Here is a 16799-nt window from a genome sequence, read left to right on the forward strand (position 1 = left end):
GATCCTGCTTGATGCATAAGCATGTACGCTTGTTCATGCCCTTGCTTGAGACCTCTGAAAAAGCACACTGCATATTTTTAAAGCTACTTTTGTATTTAATATGCATTATGAAACAGCACAGTGGAATAAGGAAGATAAGTGGTCATTCATTTTTACTGAAGAAAATGATGTAATGCTTACCTCAAGTTTTCTAAAGAATGTATTTTTGGAAACAGTTATGAAACACACACACACACACACACACACACACACACACACACACGCCTGCTGACTTGGACAAAACTTTACCATCCTATAGAACTGAGGGATAGCAATCATGGCTCAAGGGAAGAAAATTAGCTAATGAGTTCTAGATACTTTTATAAATTTTGCTTCTTTCTTCCATTACTTTCAGGTTAGGCATCTGTGGAATTTTGAATTTGACTCTATGGTCATTTGTGCAAAGTAAAAATAGGACTTGTGATTCTGGAAGGATTTTCCAGGTCATCAGGACAAAAGTATTTGAAAATAAATCTTGGCCTGGCTACCCTGGATGTGAGATGATAACTGTGGAAAGATTAGACTTGCTCTGACGAATGATATATGTCCAATAGCTGTTTTTAGAAGTAGGAAAATAGTATCTATATTGGGGGGGGTGCAGAATCTAGTTGATGTCTACAGCAAAGAGAGGCTGCCTTTGCTCTGAAGATAAATGATATTAGAGTTGAGTGAGGGAGAGAAGGGAAGAATCATGATGGGGAAAGATCACAGAGGACCAGGAATGTCCCCTTTTCTAAAGACCCACAGAAGCGGGAATGGTCATGACTCTGGGCAATCTAAACAGAGTATTTGTTCCTTTGGCACTTAGCTGTCTTGTATAAACAACAAAAACCCATGAATGAAAGAATGAACAAATGAACTGATAAGGCACAGAATTTGAGGAGGTGTGTTCAAATGTCTGATAGGAAAGCACATATGACCATAAGCCTATCACTTATACAGGGCAAGGAAAATCTTCCTACAGAAAGCAGATCTTGGAAATAGATTAGAATTAGAGGGGTGAAAAGATTAGATTGGTAGCATTTTGTCAAAATAGTCAGAGAGTACATAACGTGACAACTTACACATTTGAACATCACCTTAAACTTCCAGTGACCTGTTTGGTTAAGTCCAAATGATATGTTATCCCCTCAGTGGCATTTTTTCCCATTCCCTTCTGTATTTATTTCCTAGGGCTACCATAACAAAGTACAACAAACTGTGTAGCTTAACACAACAGAAATATATTGTTCCACAGTTCTGGAGGCTTGAGGTCCAAAATCAAGATATCAGAAAATTCATGCTACCTTGAAACTTGTAGAAAAGAATCCTCCCAGGCTTCTGTACCTGCCAGCAATCCTTGGCATCCCCTGACTTGGAGATGCATCATTTCAATCTGTGTCCATCATCACATGGCCATCTTGTCTAGTGTGTCTTCATATTATCTTCCACCTGTGAGGTTTTTTTTTTTTAAGATTTTATTTAGTTATTCATGAGAGACAGAGAGAGAGAGAGAGACACACACACAGGCAGAGGGAGATGCAGGCTCCATGCAGGGAGCCAAACGTGGGACTCAATCCCAGGTCTCCAGGATCACACCCTGGGCTGAAGGCAGATGCTCAACCACTGAGCCACACAGGCATCCCTCCGCATTCTTATGTCCAAATTTCTAAGGACATAAGAAATTATAAGGACACATATATAAGGACACAGTCACATTGGATTAGGGGTCCATTCTGTTCCAGCATGACTTCAGTTAACTAATTACATCTGCAATGACCCTATTTCTAAATAAGATTATCTTCTGAGATGAAAGTAGTCAAGACTTCCAACATATCTTTCTGAGGATGGAATTCAACCCATAATCTTCTTTCAGGAATAGTATTAAGAAAAGTATACAAGAAAAGTGGTTAATAATTACAAAAATCATTTATGGGAAGTCTTGATCACTTTAGGTGATCTGAACTCCTTCATTCTGTTGGAGTACAAGTCAAATGGAGTCATAGTTATTAAAATTCAATTTACTTTCATACCAGGGAGGATACACATGAGATAAAGATAATGATTGTGATGATGGTGGGGGTGGTGATAGCAGCTTGCACTCACTGAATGCTTACTATGAGCAAGGTAGTATTCTAAGTACTGTACGTGTATTAATTTATTAAATTCCTATAACCACCTTGTGAGGAAGGTTCCTATTGTTGTTCCCATTTTACAGATGAGGAAACTGAGGCAGAGAGGTTAATTTAGTTGGTTTGAAGCAAGGTGGCCAGCAGAAATACCACTGTATCTCCATAAGTCCAGCCTCACTTTCTACCCTAAAGGCCTCAGTGTGATCAGTAAAGCTTGGAGCTTCTTAACTTAGAGAACACCTTTTGTACACTCAATCCCCCAAAAGTGAATTCAGGAAAGAAACCTACTTGATGTTGTGTATCTTTAAATCAACACCCATTCTACCTCCCGTGTGAAACAGCTGTGCATGTACCTGCCCACATGGGTCTCTCTGGGGAACAATACAGCCAGCATCTTGATTTCCGCAGGTTGAATCCTGAATGCCATGTTATCATCAGTGTTACTGATGATAAAAGTTACTTACTTTTACGCCTGTAGAATGGATCCACTTAGTGCTAAGTTTGTTGGGTATTTTTAGACATAGGAATACAACACACACACACAAAATTTTGGGTTGTCAGTCTAAGAACAATATGCCAAAAAGTGTTTGCATTATGCTTATTATTTACCTAGATCTGGGAGAGCCAGGGTGATTGATAGCAATTAAGACATCAGTATTCTCAGTCTCTTGGGATTTCTTAGATGAATTACAAGAGCACACAGATTTGACTTGTTTGTCCATCCATGTATTTAATTAGTTCCACCAGACAACAACAAAACAAATTCTTTGTTGTATGCGCATCAGATCTTCTATGTCCTAGGGTGACTTGATGTAAAAACAGGACCCTTGAAAATATAAAATGCACAAAATACATGAATGTGCTTGTGTCATCATTGGAGCCTGAGTGTTAGGGACAGAAATCTATTGTGTAATGTAAATATTTTTCCATAAAATGTGAAAGTTTAATACATTATAGGCATTCAGTAGCTGTAAAACAATAAACAAGTTAATCAATTAAATAGAAAGCTTAACTTAGAAGCAATCTCATACCTTAGGTAAAAATATAGATGTTAGTGCTACTCTCCATGTCTTGAGACATTCCATCCTGGAGAGAAAAGAAATGAAATCTCCTCTATAGGTGTTTGCCTTCCCTGCCCACTATCTGAGGACTTTCAGAATTCCTGGTTGATCTTCACAGGATCCTGCATAACATTGCCTTTGATGAAAGGACAGAGTTTGCAGAGTTGCAGAGTTTGATGAAAGGATGTATGTCAATGGAAAAGGTACTTGACCACAGGGTCCATTCATCCTACCATAGGCCAACGTATCCAGAAGCAGCAGATCTGATAGAATGTTGGAATGACCTATTAAAGATTCCGATGCGATAGAAGTTCAGAGACAAAACCCTCCAGGTTGGGGAGCTCTTTCAGATGTACTGAGCCAATAGCTGATATATGGTACTGCTCCCCAGTAGCTAAAATATATGATTCTAAGGGATGAAGGGATAGAAGCAGAATTGGTACTTGTCCTCATTGCTCCCAATAACTCACTTCATATTTGTGTTTCCCATTTCTGTGATTTAGGTTCTGCTGGATTAGAGGTCCTGGTTCTCAGTGGGACTATCCTTCCACCAAGGAACATGGTAAGGTAAGGGATCCACTGAACCTGAACCCACACCTGCCACCTAGTTATGCAGGGGTCTTCATGCCTGTGGACCAGCAATCAGAAGAAGGAGTTATTGTATTGTTGGGAGAAATCTTTCTTAATTATTATGAGGTGCTAGGGTCACTGTTACATAATGGGGGCAGGGAGGAATATACCTGAGACTCAGGACATTCACTGAGGTATCTCTTGGTGCTTCCACTCCTGAAGGTAATGGTGGAATGGCCATCACAAAGGCATTGTAACCAGGGAGTCAGACTCCCAGAGATAAAAGTCTGGGTTATTCCATCAGGTAAGCAATCTAAAGTGGCAAAAGTGACGGCCAAGGGTAGAAGAAATCTAGAATGGGTATTAGAGGAGAGAGATTTTAAGTATGGGTTACAGCCTGGGGACCAGCTGCAGCTGTAGTTCTGTATTTGTTCTGCTGACTTTCTTATATTGTTTTAATGAGATTGTGGCTGGCCATGACCTTGAAGAGGTCATGCCACATAGTGGCAGAGCAGGCTTAATGTGGGGCTCAAGTAGATCAAAGAGGGAAATACTGAGTCACTGTGTCTAAGATTCCTTTCAAGTGATGTCTTGAAGAACTGATGATCCACAGAGCATACTTTTGGGAGTACTGTTTTTTGTTTGTGTTTTAGATGATTTTTTTTGTTGTTCATATACAAGGGGTGTCTCTAATGATCATAGTGTTATATGATATTGTTATACTAGTGATAGACAGAAAACTTTTACTTTTATCATACAAAAGCCCCCACCACAAAAAAAAAGCAAATAGAAGAATTTTGAAGATAGAAAAAAATTTACTGACAAAATTGTTGTCTCACTGTGGATACTCAGGATGCCTGAATAACTGTTTTAGCATATCTAGAAACCACACTGCTTAGAGAATATTGGTGTCCACATTTTGAAAGCAAACTCTCTGGCCTAGTAGAATATCACTTAGAGCTTCATGTTTTTCTTGGAATGTGTTGCTACATTTATACTTATTACAGGGATTACTCTAAAGTGATGGGGTCACTTAGCTGAAAAGCCAACCTCACTCTAGCGAATTCTAACATTTGAAGAGATCAGCATGACCTTAAGGGATTGCGATGTCTGTCTTTCATTTAAGACTTCTGTGTCTCAGAATAATTTCGCTTGTAAATACAAGTTTGCCTGATAAGGGTAGGCTGAAGAGGTATGTGCATTTATTAAAGCATAGATCCCAAGACTCACCTCTGAAAAAAGGGAAAAAAGAAAAAGAATAGTTCATTCTCTCTCTCTCATAACTTTAAGTAACCCCATAGCAACTGTAGATGTATGAATGTCACTAGTCTTCATATTTTGCTGCCTCCAAGCTTAGTAGTCTCAGTAATTGTGAGTTGTTTTCAGAACATTACTTCTTCATTTGGCTTTTCTGGCACCAGACTGCATGACATGTATGCATAAATATATTAATCTGTCTGTGTCATTTTTAAAGTTTTGCTTTCTTCCTGGATGTTAACTCCCTAATTTTTTCCAACTCCTTGCTCATAATAAATTCCAGAGCAATGCAATATATTACCTCTTCCACACAACTTAGAATTCACTCTTTCACATCTGTCATTCGAAGATAATCAGGATTCTTTCACTACAAAATGACTAAACAGTGTGTCCTGAAAGAAGTAAATGATGGATTTCTTCTTAAAACACAGAGAGAAAAATATTGAAAACACTGCATCTAAAACAGGATCAGGAAAATAACATTAATAGAATTGCTGTATACAAACAAGATTTGGTCCATCTGACCGAATTTGCTCTAGCTTTATTTTTTTTTTTTTTTTTTTTTTTTGCTCTAGCTTTAGTAATATTCTTAAAACTATTGTTATGTTGACCCATTGCTTGGTCCCATTTCATTTTACCAAGCCAATAGTAATAATGATGAGGAGGATAATAGCTAGATTTTATTGAGTGCTCACCATGCACGGAGCATGGGCACTGGTGCTTCGCACACATGCCTCTAGGCCTCCACTGTTCTCTGTCTGTACACCTCCACCCCCGTCCAAGCCACCATCATCCAGAGCTGGGCCTGCTAGCGTGGCCTCCTAATTAGTTTCCTTGCTTTCATCCTTCAGTCTTTACAATTTATTCTCCACACAGCAGCTGGAGTGATCTTGTACAAAGTATTTTAGAGCGCAGCACTCCCCTGCTTAAAACGCTTCCAAAAGGCTCCCACTGTACTTAAAAATCTACTCCAAGCTCCTTACAGTGACTTTCAAAGCCAAGCCTGCTAACCTCTGGGATCCCACCAGCCACACACACTGACATTCTGCAGACACATTAAGCCCATGCCTGCCTGGGCCCTGTGGCACTTGCTACTCCCTCTGCTTTGATCTTTAGACCCTAAATGTCACCCCCTCAGAGAAGAACTCCGTGATGGCTCAGTCTAAACTAGCCACCGGTCACTCTCTATCCTTCTATTTGAATTCTTTACATAGCAGTCATCAGTGACTAATATCCTGTTGTCCTGTTTGTTCGTCATCTGATGCCTTCCCTTGGAATGTTCACTCCTTTGTTCCATTCACCACCAGAACAACTACCTGGTACATAGTAGACCCTCCATTGTGAATAAGTGAATGAACGAACAACCTTGTGAGCTAAGAACATTATACTAAGAGGAGAGGAACATTATATTCAGATATGAAGAAACCAAGCCTTTGAAAGGGTAGTTCAGTTGCTGAAGCATCAAGCTTCTATGTGATAAAAATAAGAATCCTAATTCTCACTTGTGAGTAGGGAAGTTATTAGAAGGGGGGAGGTGAAGCAGGACAAGTAAGCAGGCCATTGACCTCTACTATAAAATTAAGAAGAAAGTTAATTTACATCCACCAGACCTCTCTTTGGCAAGGCAAACAGGCACAGAGATGGCACTGGCCCGTGGAGGAAAATAAAATATTCCAACAGTGGCATCTTCACTGTTTTTTACCTGGTGACAATATCAAAAGGGATCCCTCTGAGCCCATTTTAAGGAAGGCTCTGAGGCAATTATTCTTATCCCTTTGCGGGTCATAGAATCTGAGAATCTGATAAAAATTAAGCACCTTTTCTCTAAGGAAAAAAGGACAATCTCAGAAGGTCTTAAACCTAAAGTATAGTTCTGATACAGAAGGAACCGTTTTTATATGTGTGTGTGTGTGTGTTTGTTTTCCTCGGTAGCATTAAAAAGAGTTTCTTAGCCAAATCTCTTCTGGGCAGGGCAGACAGATGTCCTCCCCTCCAAGAGAAGCGACTGAGTGATGATAATATCCCAAGCCTGAACTTTTCCTAACTTTAAAAGAGAAAGAGGAAGTCAGCTCTCAGCTTCTAATAATTTGGGCTTAGATTTAGAGGACCACCCCAGCCCTTACTGAGGAGTCTCCATTCTTTCATTCAGCAAATATCTGTGAGCCCCTCCTGTGTAATAGGCCTTGTACTGAGCTCAGAGGATCTAGACATAGTACAGCCCCTCCCCTCTTGGAACCCACAGACCCATAAGGAACCCACAGAGCCCATGGAAGCACCTTTCCTACTCCCGCTGTAGTGGTTGATAAGTGGGCATTGTTGACTTCAGCAGTGGAGAAAGAAATCTAAATCATCAGACTTGGTCTGGCCAAAGGGTTTCTGGGTAAGGTCCATAGAACACGTTTTCAAATACGTTTTTTAGGTTTTGTTGTATGATGCGCATGAGTTACTTGAATCATACAGACCATCTGGAACCTGTACTGCTGTTGGACTCAAAAAGCTGACTTCTGAAGAAATAGGAATAAGGCTTGATGAAACTGCCTGGAACATTTTGATCTTACCTATTTTTAAGCTGCAGAAGTTACATTTTACTAAAAGCTAAGAGACACCTGGATCTTTGGGGAGAAGAGCATCCTTTTTTTTTAGCTAAAAGCCTTTTTTACTAAATATTTAGAGTATAAGTGTATAAACAGTTTATACTGTTCAGCCACATTCCCACTATTTAGCTTCCATAAATGTGAAAGGGGAACACTATGAAGGGATTAAATGCTGTAAAGACAGGTAGGATAAGACGCTAAACCAAGATTTGGGGAAGCAGAAAAGCCCCCTGAAAAATAAACAGAAGTTAGCCATATCTTTGCAAAAATTTGGTAGCAATGCAGATGGTATCCAGGCAAATAGAAGAGCTTCTCCAAAGGCACAGAGTCCAGAAAATACAATTCTGCAGTTCACCTCTGCCTTGGTGGACTGGTCTTTGGTCTGAATAATAGCACATAGTAAGTTTTAAATTTCCAAAAAATTAATCTACTATCTAACAGGTACTTTTTAAAAATCTTCCCTTAATCTGCCACATAAACAAATGCTATAAATTCTCATTAGGGTGTAACCTCAAAATGTCTCCCTATTGTAATCATGAAGATGAAAAATAAACACTTCTCATACTAAAAGATTTTTTTTTAAAATGCTTTGAAAGTGGTTGAGTTTCCTTGACCATCTAATAGGTTCTGAATTCAGGGTGTTTATGTTCACGAGCTTAATGCTTAGTCATTAAGAGGTTATGTCAATTCCGTCCCAAACACCATTTAAAGCATCTGCAGCACATTCAAACTGCCACACGTTACAGCCGGTTCTAATCCTTAGGTAACCCCAGAGCAGGCCTCGAGAAAGTCAGCTCCCTATTCTCTGTAATAGTACTTGCTAGCAGTAACTAAGCACATTTCTCACCCTAGAAATCTTATTACATATGTATCTCAGTTAATTCTCACACTAACCCCAGGCAAGGATGGGAGGGGGGATCTCCCCCCATCCCCCTTCCCCCTGCTCCAGCTTGCCAGTAAGAAAGCTGAAGCCCAAAGACATTAAGTAATTTATTCAAGGTCACACAGCTGAACAGTGATGAAATCTAACATCCCTGCTCTTCCTTACTGTTCATTCTAGAAGAGTTCCAGTCATGTGTTCTCATCACATGTTTATAATGGTGTGAGTCTGTCTTCTGAATCGGCTAAAAAAAAACCAAGTCTTTGATAACTGAGTATCACTAGGTGTTCCATTTACTGGAATTAACTTATATAAGGAAAGAAAAAATATTGCAAGTCAAAAGGGACTAGACTTCAACGATCCTTGTGGTTCCTTATGGGCCTCAGTGAGTCCATGAAACATTCTGAAAGAAAATCATTCTGTTCCTTTTAAGAAATAAGGCTATATTAGAAAGAAGAGTTCACTAGTGAAATCTGCTGGGATCCAGGTTCAAAAAAGAAACGCATTCTTCTGGAACCTGGGGGTGGACAATAGAGAAGAAACATTGACCTTGGACGATCTTGACTGAAACTCCCTTCTCTAGGTTCTCACCATCCAGGCTAGCCTGTTCTCCCCACCTCGTCCTGGTCCACAGCCCCCTGCGAGGCTGCCCTGGGGGCATTTGGCTGAGGGGCTCCGTCACCTCATTCACCTCATTCACTGTTTTCTTTCCAAATCCCCTCTGTCCTAAAAGGATTCAGCTCACAAATCGCCTCTCCAATAAAGTGCTCCTTATGGCATCAGCCAGTGATGATTGCTCCCTCCTCTGAGCTCCTGCGGTACTTATGGTTTGTAAGGATGGTTAGGATCTTTACTTACTATATCATGTGTAAGGCACGTCCTGTGTCTTCTGTGAGACTATAAGGACTTTGAAGGCAGGATCCATGTATTTATTCATTCATATCCACAGTTTGTCACCTGACACAGTCATATCACAATTACTCAGTAAGTACTCCTTGATCTAACTGATCATGTATTTGCCTTAATTCCTTCCTCAGATCCTAATAAGCTTTTTTGAAGCTAAGACGGGGTCGCCTTTAAGTTTGATAATGCTTTACACTAGAGAGATCAGTGGATATCGAGCAACATTAGATCATGAATTTCCAGTGGGAGTTCAGCCTGCAACCATGCTTCTTAAAATAAGGATTTCCATTTTAGGTAAAACATTATTTCCTTTTTGCAACAATAGCAATGTACGTACACATTGCAAAAAAAATAAAAAGAATTATACCAAAGTTACAATAATAGTTCTCTTTGATGGCAGGATTGTGAGTAATTATTTTTGTTTGTTTTTCTATACTTTTATGTTAAATGTACTCTTAAATTTCCTACAATGAATAAGCATACTTAAGCAATTAGAATCAATTATGTGAAAAAGTTGAAAAATTTGAGTCAGCTGTTTAACATCAAAAACTTAAGAGGGATGCCTGGGTGGCTTAGTCAGTTGAGGATCCCATTCCTGATCTCTGCGCAGGACTTGATCTCACAGTCATGAGTTTGAGCCCTGTTGTTGGACTCCATGCTGGGCGTGGAGCCTAAAAAAAAAAAAAAGAAACAAACAAACAAACAAACTTAAACAGATCTCATTCCCCTCCAGATGTCATTGTCTTTTATTTAGAGAAGCTCAACTTCAGAGGGCTCTTTATTTTGTTCAACTACTAATGACACACAACAATTTTCTCTGGAGTACTTTACACATCCCTTTATTGTCCTTTCTCCTTGGTGACTAGTGCCCAGCATCTCTTGAATTCCTTCAAATTTTACTGTGCTAGAGAAAGGAAAGTCAAGTGAATCAAATGTGTCACTTTCAAATTGGACAATTTTGCAAATAGATTACTGATGTAGAGCTGAATATATCAAACACATCAAATGACACTTTTGTCCAAGGCTGCAGGCTTTCCAAGTTGATGAATGCAGCAACTAAAGTTGACACTAAAATGAGTGGGATAATTTTAAAAGCAAAACAAAGATTAAAATAAGAGAAGTGGGCATCCAGAAAATATCAAGAACAAATAAGTTTGCAGTGTTTGTTATTGTCATGGCAAGTTTGCTGTCATTCTTGTTGTGGGTACTATTTATCATTAACCATGATGAATAACATTATTTAACTTTTCTTGCAAAGTGCTCTTCTATCTGTTTTCCTAAGTGTAATTTATATTATCAGAGGAGCGAAGTCAGGGCTAATGTATGTCAGCACAGGCTGTGAAGTACTCATGTGCCCTGTAGTTGTAACTTAAATGTCCCACTTTACCAACCAAGTTACAAACTAAGGTCATATTTCTTTTCAAGTCTTCCCCCATAGTGACTCCAGGCTCTCAAATGCTGTAGTGAAAGGAAGACAGAACGTTCTGTAGGTTATCCCTCAATCCAAGAAATAGTAACCACTGGGATTCTTTAGACCATTCTTGCATGTTTTACAAATCAGTTCTAGCCATTGCTTTGGCCTTTTACTCACTCTGGCCTGGAAACCATTCAATACCAGAGCCTTCATGTCTCCTATGTCATCACAGAATGTACCACCTCATGCTGTGCACTGTGCACAGATCTGAGTATGACCACTGTTCTCTTTGCCTTACAGGCACAGCCAAGATCAGTCAGTGGTGTTAGCCAAAGATAGAGTAAAAGTTTGGCATATATAGAAGTGAGTGCTCAGAATGATCTATTCTTCCATTGCTGTTGTAGCTCCTAATGCTCACAAACCCTAAAGCCAACTTCAGAGTGCCTTGCCTGATATCAGGTGACTGCAGTGTAATGGTGAGATTGACCCATCTTGTACCCTTCTTTCTACCACCTTTAATGAGAATCTCTAGACCACTTTACCCCATAGTCATAGGTAATGACCTCTGAAGCAGATAGTGAAAATGGTCCTTTTCTACCCCAAATTCAAGGCCTTTTCTTCTTTTACCAGCATGACTGATGATAGAAATAGCCAGGGCCTTTAGGGGAATCATTCACACCCACTCACAAGTTGAAATCCAACCTCCATGGCTCAGATTGGACTATCACAATACAGACTGCACATTTCCCAAAAGTCTGGGTTGTTCATTCCTAATTAACTCTGTGACAGAGACAATGCTACATAGTCACCAGGTTCTACTTCATTTTCCTCTTCCTGGGCAAGCAAGACGATAACATTTCCCAGACTCCCTTGTAGTTAGGCTAGGGACCATCCCTCTAGTCTGGCCAGTGGGCTCTCCATGTGGTCTTCTTGGTTGAGATAGTGAAAAGTGCTTGCACAACACTCCATCTCTCTTTTCCTCTGCCACAGTGGCTGTAGAAATTAAATTTTCCAGATATAAATGACTTGGATGCTTGAGTCACTTTCTGTAAGGGAGTCACCCCGAGAGAGCTAAAGTTACTTTGGAGTTACTTTGGATTTAGTAAAAATTTACTAAGTCCTCCTATTTCATAGTTCATGTGCTGCGCTCAAAAACACATGACATGAGAAGATAGACATGTTTTCGGCCCTCATGATCTTAAGAATTATTTCTTGCTGAAAAGGTTTGAAATTCATCTGATGAGCAACCATAGAGCTTAAAGGACTTTAAACAACCATGTACCATGATGCAATACTCTTCTTAGAATAATCTCTGTAAAAGACATGTGAGAAAAATATTTGAGGGGAAAGACTAAAGGCATTAATCCAGGGAAGAACAGTGATGGCCTAAATTAGTGTGGTGGCAGCAAAAATAAGTGGAGATTGGAAGTGCACTGGGCACAGAGAGAAATGGATGCATGTGAGAGGTATAAAGGGCATGCATGCGAAAATTTCAATTCCTATTTAATATTTTTTAAGAAGGCTGCTTTATAGAAATTCAAATTTATTTTTACAATGTACAAATAATGTTTGTACCAAAAAAGAGATAGCCTGAGGTCCATATTGGCACCCCAGCACTCTCAGCAACACGAGACCTCAAGTGAGGATTGCTGTTTATGTCCAGTATCATCTGTAAGACACTTCCTTCTTCATAGCTTAGAGAAATCTCAACCCCTGATACAAAAGAGCCTCAAAACTCAAAATGGTGACAAGAACTGCATGCAGGTCTATCAAGAATTGATAAAAGTTATCTTCTTATGTGCTTGGGTGGCTCAATCAGCTGAGCATCTGCCTTCAGTTCAGGTCATGATCCCCAGATCCTGCGATCAAGTCCTACGTCGAGCTCGCTGCTCAGTGGGGAGTCTGCTTCTTCCTTTCACTCTGCTCCTCCCCCTGCTTGTGCTCTCTCACTCTCTCTCTGTGTCAAATAAATAAATAAATAAATAAATAAATAAATAAATAAATAAATAAAATCTTTTTTAAAAATTACAAATTAAAAATAATTTTTAAATCCTATCTCCAATCCTTATGCTCTTCTCCCTTGGAAATGCACAACGTGTTTCATAGATTTCTCTGCCAGTAGGGATAGGGGAATGTCAGGGATAAATAGTTGCCCTCCGATGCCATTTCAACATTTCATTTTTATTTTTTTCAAAGATTTTATGTATTTATTCATGAGAGACACAGGAAGAGAGGCAGAGACACAGGCAGAGGGAGAAGCAGGCTCCATGCAAGAAGCCTGATGTGGGACTCTATCCTGGGAATCCGGGATCACGCCCTGAGCCAAAGGCAGATGCTCAACCACTGAGCCACCTGGGCATCCCCCAACATTTCATTTTTATATTGAAGTTTAAAAGTTGACACCAAGGATGCCTGGGTCCCAGGATCAAGTCCCACATTGGGCTCCCCACAGGGATCCTGCTTCTCCCTCTGCCTGTATCTCTGCCTCTCTCTGTATCTCTCATGAATAAATAAAATCTTTTAAAAATAATAAAAAATAAAAGTTGACACCATTAGGATTTGATAAACTGGAACCCATGTTGACTTTCTATAGGAGGTAAAAGAAGATTTGAGATAATAAATAATATAATCAGTATTGGTACCATTGGATGAGAAAGAGAAAGCCATTTAGAAATAGCATGGTGACCCTTGTTAAATAAACCATGAAAATGTCAAATGTTTCCTAGTACAGAAAAGCCAGGGGTTATGATTTTAAAGTGAAAAAGGTCAAAGTCATGCTAACAAGAAAAATAAGCTTCTCCTTCTAAAACTAAACAGTATGAACGTCAAAAACATCAATGCTAGACTTGGCAGGTTGGGCTGGATTATTAGGAATATTAGTGAGGAAGTTCTTGCTCCTGGGAAGACTAACTTGGAAGCCCAGTGACCTCAACTTATGGGGCAGGGGCCCATGTGACTGGCAATGAACAAAAGAGGAAGAGATGCCATGTCATCCACTCAAAGCCCGAGGCTCTCAAGGGTGTGAAATATAAAGGATGTTGAGTGGACAGGCCTGGACATTCTTCTCTTATGTGGAAGAGGAGTAAAAATTGCTCCAGGAAGGGGCTGGAGGCACCGAACTAGGAAATTCCAAAGAGAGGGGATGGAAGGAAATAGAGTTGGGGAAAAAGAGCATCCAGAGGCATAGGTCTTGCAGTCCTTCCATTAGGTAGGACAGGAGGACAGATTCTTGCCATCTCTCTTCCTCCCACATTCTGCTGGGTTTCTGAGACCTTTATGGCCCTTCCAGAAAGCACATTTTATACTTCCATCATGGTGTGAGTTATGTTGATCTGGAAAGCCCTGGCAGTGGCTCTGGAGGACACAGGGCTGGAGGGCACTCCAACTCAATCTAGATCTTTCACTTCATGGCTCGACCAAAAGCTGTGCCTGTCTTTCAGCTCAAAAAGGCAGGAGGTGCTGTCAATCCCATTTATGATAATCATTGACTGAGGGACCTCAAGCCATAGTTGAGGCCTCTCCTCAGAGTTACCCACAGAAGAGTATAAATTGTTTTCTTTTTCAATATAAAGGTAATTAGTAATGACCTTTAAAGTTATTTTTTAACTTCATGCAAAACTCAGTATCTCTCAAATAGTCGACAAGTGGCAAGAGAGAGCAACAGAAAAAATGAGAAAAAGAAATCCACAGGGATATCAGAGTGGATGTTTGGTGGAACTATCACTGACCCTTCTATAGAGAAATGTGGGCTCCTAAGAAAGCAGAGTACTCTCCAAGCCCAGCAAATCCTGAGGAAGAGCCATTCAGAAAAAAAAAAAAAAAAGAGAGAGAGAGAGAGAGAGAGAAAGTAAAATTCACGCAAAGTCTTCACGCTGTTCCACTTGCATAGAAAATGGTACAAAGATGAAAACAGAGATGGCACACAGCAAAGCCTAGTAACCTACAGCCCTGCTAAATAGAAAACGCAGAGACTCACCACAGGGCAACTCCATAAAGCCACTCTGGATGCCATTTTGCTAATTGTGTTTGCTATGACACCAAGCACCGCTTAGCTGGGTTCCCAGAGTGTCTCCGTAATGTCAATCACTTGCCAGGAGCGAAAGTGATTTTTATTTGATATCCATACAAAGCAGAAGCAAATGAATTACCATAATGAGAAGCAACATAATGATGTGGAGATGTACAAACTGCCATTGTGTTTAATAACAACAAAGCTTTCCCTTTTGAATTAAATTTGCAGGAAGATTCTTATTGAAGCATCATTGTACTGAAACCAAGTTGTTAAAAAAAAAAATCCACTCCAAAGTATTTCAGGCCTATGATTACTGGAAAGGTTGTTAGGAGAATTTTTTTTCAATTTTTATTCTCAGTAAAATCGACTTAGTTGTAGCACTACACAGCTGCGATTTGTGAAGTAAATGGCAAAGCTAAATGTGCGGAAACCCAACATGTTCCCTGAGCAACAAAGGGATGGAAGGCAAATGTTACAGTATTATTGACAACACTGGTAATGCGTGCATAAGCATCTGCTTCATAAAGGGGAAAAACCTACATTATAAACAAAAGGAGTTTCCAAACAAGGCCTGCCAGCTCAAATTCTGGCTTTGATTTGAATTTTCACTTGTTAGAACAAATATTTCCTCTTTTTACCTTATCTCTCCAAAGGAAAAAAAAATCTCTAATTTACATTCTGGAAACCTTCCTGTAACTGATTCCTCCTTTTTTATTTCCTTTCTCAAGAATTATTTCCTACGTTTTTTTATATTTGCCCACTTCCCACCTCTTGATTTTCAGTAATGGATGAAAATACCACTGGATAACATAGCATTAATTGAAACTTGTCTTCATAATTGTTATGAAGGTATTGTCTTCCTCTTAGACTGGGTCTACCATGTGAATGCAATGTGTCCTTCCCCTCCCTTGCCCCAGCACATCTTTCCAGGGCTACCATTTCTATCCACTTATAGTAGAACATCTAGCTTTATTAGTGTATACACCCAGAGCCAAAACATGGGCTGCATTTGACTGTGCCAGACTTGAGCAAAATCTGAAGTGGAATAGTGTAGGACTGAAAATCAAGAGCCTCAGATCCTTCTCATTGTTAAATGTGATGGAGGAGGCAGGGCATCTTTGTGTCTGCCTCAGTTTTCCCAGCTGTAAAATAGGCATAATACTGCATCTGCTCCATTCACATCATAGGAGTGTCTTAAGAATCAAATCCTATTTCAGTATTTTGTAAGCTGTTATTACTGTGTTCATGAGAACCAATGGAAGTCTTTTAGTAAGCCTAAAACATACCTAGAGAATCATATAAAGATCTATATTTTGATTTTTGCCATTTTATCACCCAACAAATATTTATTGAGTTCCTATTTGATGCAAGGCACAATTCTTAGTGCTATGAAAATAAATAAATATATATATCATGATTCCTGCCCTGAAGGAAGTTATAAAGAAAGTGAGAGAAAGGGAATGTCATATAAAAAGACAGGTAGAAATAGAGTCCATACGTATAGTACCAAATGGGAGACAGTAAAACACAGTGATTGAAAGTACAGGCTTTAGGGGCACCTGGCTGGTTCAGTCAGTAAAGCATGTGACTCTTGATCTCCAGCCCCATGTTGGGTATAGAGATTACTTTAAAAGAATAAAATCTTTGAAAGTATAGGCTTTGGCATCATACCTTCTGGGTCTGAATCCTGGCTCTATCATTAACTAGCCATGTGAACTTGGGAAATTTACATAACCTGTCTGTGCTCTGTTTCCTCATCTAAAAGATGAGGATAATAATAGTGCCTATCTTAAAAGCTTATTGTGAGGAGTAAATATGTTAATATACCAATAATTCCCAGAACAGTGTCTGCCACATACATAGGACATACTTAATAGTCCTGAACATAAAGACATTTTATGGTACAATAATTGAGATGGGGAGAGAGCACTAAAGACTGTGATCATGAGTGGCTCAGG

Source organism: Canis lupus, chromosome 5, assembly GCF_048164855.1.
Source record: "Canis lupus baileyi chromosome 5, mCanLup2.hap1, whole genome shotgun sequence".
In the NCBI taxonomy this organism is placed as follows: Eukaryota; Metazoa; Chordata; class Mammalia; order Carnivora; family Canidae; genus Canis; species Canis lupus.